The sequence below is a fragment of the Echinops telfairi genome, unplaced genomic scaffold (assembly GCF_000313985.2).
Source record: "Echinops telfairi isolate 266 unplaced genomic scaffold, ASM31398v2 ScPeMD7_7475;HRSCAF=8513, whole genome shotgun sequence".
Classification (NCBI taxonomy): Eukaryota; Metazoa; Chordata; class Mammalia; order Afrosoricida; family Tenrecidae; genus Echinops; species Echinops telfairi.
Window position 1 is genome coordinate 5,055,018 of NW_022111379.1, and position 7,262 is coordinate 5,062,279.

The following is a 7,262-nucleotide window of genomic DNA, read 5'->3' on the forward strand; positions in this document are numbered from 1 at the left end:
GGGGGTGGGGGGTGGGGGGGGGCTCATGTGGTTGTAGATTTTAGAGCCTGAAAAGCCCCAAACCTGTGGGTCAAATGTCTGGCTGGAGACTTCTCTTAACTTCTGTCGCTGCAGAGCCAAAGATCAATATGGTCAGACAGCAGGCTGCTGGCTTCAGAGACGAATGAATCCAAGATAGGGAGGTAAGAAGGCAAGCTGCTAACACATAGGCACAGGCTTAGGGAGCTAATGGTCCCCAGGATCAGCAGGAAATAGAGCCAACTGCTGGCTCAGTTCCAAAGTACTGGGGGTCAGATGATGATGATCCTGATGCAGATCCAGTGTTTTTCTAGAATGTCCACTCATGAAGACACTTCAAAAAATTATTGACTCAAAGACAATGTTTGATATTCTACTTTGGAGAGTAGGGTCTTTAGAGTTTGTGAACGGCCATGTAAGTTGCAACTATTGGTCTCTCCCTGTCCTGGGGAAAGAAGAGCGAAGAAAATCAAAGATGGAAACAGTTCATCAAACGGGCTGATAAGCCATGCAAACACCAGTCTTCCTGGCCTTGAGACCAGAGGAAATAGATAGTGCCCGGCTTCAACTATCAAGTGCTCTGAACGGGATCACATCAGAAGGTCTTGGATAGAGTAGGAGGGAAATGGGGGCCCAAAGTCAACATCATAAAAAGACACGGCTTGCTGGTTGGATAGAGACCCGTGGAACCCACCTACTCTATGACCCTTAGGCACTGAAGATGAACCACTCCCATGGCTTAATTTTCAGCCACATTGGGGAGCACAAACCTAGACCATGCTCTCTTATTAAGAGTGGGTCCCAGAAACAGATGTTGCTGTGACCAGGATGGACATCACGAATTAAGAGCCTACATTGGAGGGAACCTTCCATGTCCTCAAGCAAAGACACGCCCAATATTGGAATCCCACCACATGTGCGATAAGCCTGGTCACGCTTTCATTTCCTTTCTTCAGCCTTGCTTACACAGGTGACAGGCAGATGCTGGAAGGCCATCATGCTTGGTGAAGTAGGGGGTCAGGAGAGAAGAGGAAGGGTCTTATTGAGATGGCTGTAACCTTCTCCTCAAACACAGCAGCAAGGGCTGGGAGGATGGCGCAGGGCTGCAGAGTCTTGTTCTTCCACACATGGGGCTTCTGTGAGTTGTAACTGACTGGAGGACACCTAACGGCACTGTGATGGATCGACCATTGGCGTCTCCACATGAAAGAGCCAGTCGCCGCAGACAAAGCGGTGTTCCCCTGGAAGCCTGCCCCTCTCTTCCACATGAAGGTTTGTTTTCTTCTGGATCTTTTCCTAGAAGTCCTTAGGTTAGCCCATTTTGAGGGTCCATGAAGGACCATGCATCAATACACAAACTGGTACTATTCTCAATTTAATATTAAAACATGGGCCAGGGCAGGGCCGTATACCGCCATAGCTAGAACCGGCACTCCGTTCCGGGGCCGTTCCTGAGCAGGCATTGCTCACTCACTCATCAAGGCCCCCCAGGTGATCCTAGGACTCCGTTTCCTCGGTCTATCTGCAAGTGTCCACCTTGTCCATCAGGCCCGTCGGAGAGCCCATATGGATGGTGCCCTTCCCCCTCTGCCCCAAGCGGCGCTGACCCTCCAGCTGGTGAGCCAGTCGAAGGGAGACATGGGCTGATGTCACCAAGTCGATTCAGCTGTCCCTCGTGAAGCCACACCCCCACCCCTTTCTAGTAATTGTGGGTCAACCATGACTTGAGTCACTTGAGCCACAAGCCCAGCCCAGATCCACATCAGGCGGCCCCAGCTCACCTACAGCTGCAGCGTGGTCTCGCAGGACCCTGGGGCAGCTCTGTGGCCTCGGCAGATGGAAGGAGCTCAGGGTGTACTGAGCTCTCTGGGCTCCTCCATACACCCCAGCTACCGCGCCTGAGCTCCCCTGAAGCCTCTCCTCTGCAGCCCAGAGCTCAATTGGCTGACCCAAGAAGAAAGCAGCTTTTTCTTCCTCTCCTGACCTCAGTAGGAGACCCCGTGGGAGGACCACTGACCTGCAGAGCGGGGCAGAAACTTGTCCACCCAGCTCCACCGCCCCGCCCCCGCACCCCCATCCACTCCTCTCTATGACTTGGAACACTTAGGTAGAGTTGGCCTAAGACTGGAGATAATGTCCATTAATGTTGGTGACGGCTGTCATGTTCATCCACGTCAACGATGCAGCACTTCCCGGGGAGCCAAGAAGGAAGCCATCTGTCCCAAGTCAAGTCCCTCCCCGAACGTTTTATGCAGCCACTCCTGTCGAGGCCCCGACCCACCATGGGCTTCCGCTGAAGCTTGTGAGGAAGGGCCACCCTCGGGACCAAGAGGGAAGACAGGAGGAGAAGGGGGTGACTCAGGACTCCCCAGGACAGGGGTGTGAGTCCCCTGAGTCCTTTGGTGGCAACTGCTCTTCTGGTCCTGGACACAGAGATGCTGTGACTGGCCCAGTGTTCCTGGTGGCCCCTGCCCTCATTCTGGGCCTCTTGGGGTAAGACCCTGAACACCACTCTCCTTCCTGGGCTCAAGGAGAGCATTGATACCAGTTCTTACTCAACCATGGCTCAGAGATGGCAGTTAACTTGCTTGAGGTCAACCAGAAACGGGGTCATGGTGCTGGGGCTGCTCATGACGAGTGCTCAATTTGTGAGTAGAACTGTGCTCTATAGAGTTTTTCCAAAGCAGATTGGCAGCACTTTTTCCTGACATACCTCTGAGTGAATTCCAATTGCCACCCTTTGGGCGAGTAGCTGAGCTCATCAATCAGTGGCACTACTCAAAGGCTCCCGGGACACCCTCTCTTCCTCCAGGGTCCCCTCTCTCTGCTCTGGCTTCCTCATGGCTGGCAGGGGCCTCTCAGAAGATCCAAAGGCTTAGCACAAAACAATAGTGCATTGACTGTCTTGGATCCCCTCCCTCCTGCCCCAGTGGTGTGTTGGGGACTGGCCTATGCATCAGAAGTCCTCTCTCTGCTGTGTGATGTGAGCCAGGTCACTCTCCCTCTCTGGGCCTCTGGACCATCAGAATACCTGATCTCTAAGTAGCCTTCGTGAGCAGAGTCGCTGCTCTGTGGAGGTAAGGTCATACCTGCATCTCCACCCTCGAGGCTGGGCCATCTCCCTGTGGGGACAGGTGAGCATTCTCTGCCACTGGCACATGCCAGCCATGGGGCCCGGGCATAGCACCGAGAGGGCTACCTGGTGGGAAGGGAGGCCCCACAAATGCAGCTGCGTCTTCACCAGGGGCTTACCAGGCTCAGCCAGGGGGGCACGTCCTCACCACCATGCAGAGCTTAGCTAGAGGGACTCTCGTCTTGCTGGAAGCCCCTGAATGAATGAGCCCACTCCCCAAGGATCTGCCTGGTGACCCTTCGGGAAGACCCCTCTAGGAGTGGGCTTCCCGGGACATGACCAATGGCAGGTCACTCCGTGTTAAGAACCTACCCCAGAGGTTTCCCTGGCCTGTCCCCCTTCCCCTCCCCACCTGCCTCTGCATCTACGTAGCATCTACATAGACCCGTGCAGAGGCAGGAAGCTGCTCCAGCCATGGCCACGCCTGCAGAGGGATGGTAAGGGGATGAACCTCTCTCGAGACCCCTGAGGTGCAGTCCAAAGACCCCCAGTGTTTAGTGCTGTTTACCCACAATAATCAGCTTCTCAAAGACATGTCGCAGGGCAGCTCTTGCGACATTGATTATGCCGCCTCCTGGCTTGAGCCCCCAGAGGCAAACAGCTCTGATTAATATTTCACAACCTAGTTCCCCCCCACCCCCCGCGGCCTCTGCTTCCCCCCACTGCTCCGGAGCCCATGAGAGCCTGAGAGAGAGACGCAGAATATGTTACCATTCTCCTGTGTCTGCCTGCTCCAGTAATCAGCGGACTCAATCACGCTTGCAGTGTTTTTATGAATTAATAACAGGCACTTTGGAGGGCTAGCGAGGGAGGCAGGAAATGCAATCCATGGAAACTTAATGAGCGCCGTGGGGAACAGCTACCTCGCCGCCTCCAACCCTGCCGGGCCGGCGCTAAATCATCAGCTCTGAAATTACCCACTTGCAGGCCGGCCTCGACAGCTGGCAGCGGGTCCTAAGTGCCCCTGCCAGGCCCTCTCCGAGAGGGGGTTCTGGGAGAGGCAACCACACGCCCATCTCCATTTTAATTTGCAGGAAGACAGGGCAAGACGGAGGGCCGGACTTGGCACGACAAATGGCCCTGCCCTCAGATGCACTTTGCCTCTGTTACTCTCTGACTAATTGGACAAGGGGGAGGGGCGGCAGTTGGTTCAGGGGAGCCTGTTCAGAGACCCACCATTCAGAGTACGGTATGTGGGGGGTCTCCTGGTTACAGGCCTAGAAATCACATCTTCTCGGGGCACCCCATGGCAACTAGCGTCTAAGGGCCCAACTGTGCCGTCTAAAGTAGCCAAGACGTGGAGCCTAAACCTACCCTCCTGGATCGACCCTTGTAAAAGCCTTGCTGGGACAGAAACGGCAAGCACCATGCTACTCAGACCTGCGGCCTGGTGCTCTGAGCCGGACTCACTCAAGGTTGCTTGCTTTGGGGTTCAGGGGTTTGTGCAGGTAATGAGACACTGCCTGTCACATGTTCCTCACCTGTCCAGGTCAGTGACATAGTGATGGTCACCATGTTCGACCACCATCACTCTCGGTGTCCAATTAGTCACTGCCATTAGCAGGGACTTAGGCCCCCAAGCAACGGCTGTCTCCTTCCGCACTTGGTAACGAGCAGTATGCTTGGGTCTCCGCACTGGCCGGTCCCAGCTACACCACGCCAGCAGAATCATGCACTCCTTGCCCTTTTGTGACTCTCCTTACTTCACTCAGCATAGGGTTTTCAAAGTGCACTCAGGTACAAACTACAGGACCCTGGCCACTGGGGCATGAGAGGCCCCAGGCCCTGCTCAGTGAGACCAGTGGGCTGCCCACATGCTTGAACGTCAGACAACACCCAAGGCCTAATGAAGTCCCTGAGCCCTTCCTCTCTGTCACCCGGTTGTCTTGTGTTAATCACGGGTCTCACACAGCCCATGGCCCACACACCACCCTGAGAGCAACACTGGGCTACACTCGAATGGCACATGGAAATCGAACCAGCAAGGACACCAGACTGGCCAGGCCTGGAGCTGTCTTTCCCAGCACGACAAGGGATGTTCAGATTCTCATCAGGACAGGAAGCTGCACTATAGGCAATACCTTTGTATATATAATTTATTGATATATTTTAGGCAAATATTTCATCGATGCAAAAGTAGAGAGGAGAGTACCAGGAGCCCTCATGTCCCCATCACTGAGCTTCCTCCAGTATCTTGAGTATTAACGAGACTGTGGTCCCTAAGCTTGGATGACACTGCCCTCACCTTCCCTGCAAGGACAGCCTCCAGGTGGGATGAGCAGATGCTAGCTGGAGAACCTGTGCACCCGCTCTTGGGTGCCAGACTGCTCCCAGGAACACCCACCCACTCCACCCCCACCCAAACATCCCCAGGCCTATTTCTCGAGGCAAACCCAGCCACCCAGCCCATCTGGTGGGAGACCCTCTCCATCACACAGTCATACGTGGCCACTTGGTTATCATTCCGACAGACACCTGGTCTCTCATTTATTGCATTTGGTTCTTCCTGCTCTGGTCCTTGTGTGGTCATTTCCAGTCCATTCTAAGCCGGGTTTAAGGGTGCCCTGTAAACCCCCCCCCGCCACTTGCAACTATGACAAACAGTGGGGGACAGTCACAGCTCTGCATCTGCTCCTTGTACCAGGCTCTGAGCTGGGCTGGAACCCAGGAGAGAGTCTGTACCTGCCCTCCAGGGGCTGGTGTGAGAATGGAGGGGGGTTCTGGGGAGAGGGTGACTCCCTGACCCTGAAAATTAACTACTGCAGAGAAAACACAGATAGACAGATGATAGATAAAGAGACTCTAGGAGACTGCAGAAAATACATGGAAAGATGAAAAAATGAGGAATTTTTTCATGAACTTTTTGAAGCCTCCTTGTAGAGAGGGAGATGATGGATAGAGCTTGAGAGACAGATGATAGGGATGGGTGGATAAATGAAATGGATGGATGGATGGATGAATAGATTGATAGATGATAGAGCCAAAGAGAAATATGATAGAGCTAGAGAGATGATAGATGATAGAACTGGATGGGTGGACAGATGGACAGATAGATGATAATAGAAATAGACATATAGGCAGGCAGATAGAAAAATAGACACAAACACACTCATCGGACAAGCGAAGGCTGCTAGAGATCTAGAGAATCATAGAGAACTGGGCATGGGAGTAGAAGACAAGGTGGAGTTCTGGAAGTTGGGCCGGGGTATAGGGTAAGAAAACAGTGAAAGGCCATTCTGCTGGGCTCTGTAGGGTAAGGCCAATCCAGGTCACATGGCCTCACCCGTGTATTTGTGAGAACACAGCTCATTAATAAGAGCACAGCAAGATAAGAAACTATCGATCCAAATGATAAAACAGCTTCCTTGTGTATTAGCCACTCTCCTCTCAGGGGCAAGTATTGCTTTCTGTCAGAATTCCTCGCAGGCCATCAAGTACAACCACACGCAGGCCACAGGCCAACCTGGGCATACTCACGAGAGCAGGGCAGCCAGTGCGTCCACATCAGAACCACCTGGAGGTGATGACAAACGCAGGTCAATGTGGACCCTAGCCTAGTTGAGGACACAATACCGGGAGAGAAGTTTTGGCTGATTACATGCTATGGGGGAGGCCTTTGTAAGGCCCAGATACTCCTTAGCAATCTGCTCCATCCCCACCCTCCTTTACACCCCGCTTGGGGAAGCCCATCCCTCTGGCTGGGCTCTCAGGGGCCTGGAGGTAATGGCCTAATAGTGATGCCTCCCAAATGCATTTTAGTGAAATGTCTTAAAGATCTAAAAGCTTTTAACAGCCAAGGGAATGCATTTCTGATGATGGACTTTCAGGCCCCTTGACTAGCTTTCGCAAGGGAGGGGAAATATATATATATATAATGTATATGTATGTATTATATATATGTATGTATTTCTACTTAGGAGACTAGGCCTTCCTTCTCACTTTTAATGCCCCTATCAAAGCAAGTCAGCTTTGAGATAGATAGATGGAAGATAGATAGATAGATAGATAGATAGATAGATAGATAGATAGATAGATAGATAGATAGATAATAGCATTAGAGAAAGAGTGAGAGAAAGAGACAGATAGACAGACAGAAAGAGAGTTAGAGAGA

General features: G+C 52.7%; 1 long non-coding RNA gene across 1 annotated transcript in view; it reads left to right on the forward strand.

The window, feature by feature from the left end:
* Nucleotides 1–7,262, forward strand: part of LOC123521176 — a 137,693-nt gene that overhangs the window by 62,438 nt on the left and 67,993 nt on the right. The gene's annotated exons all lie outside the window — the stretch shown is intronic.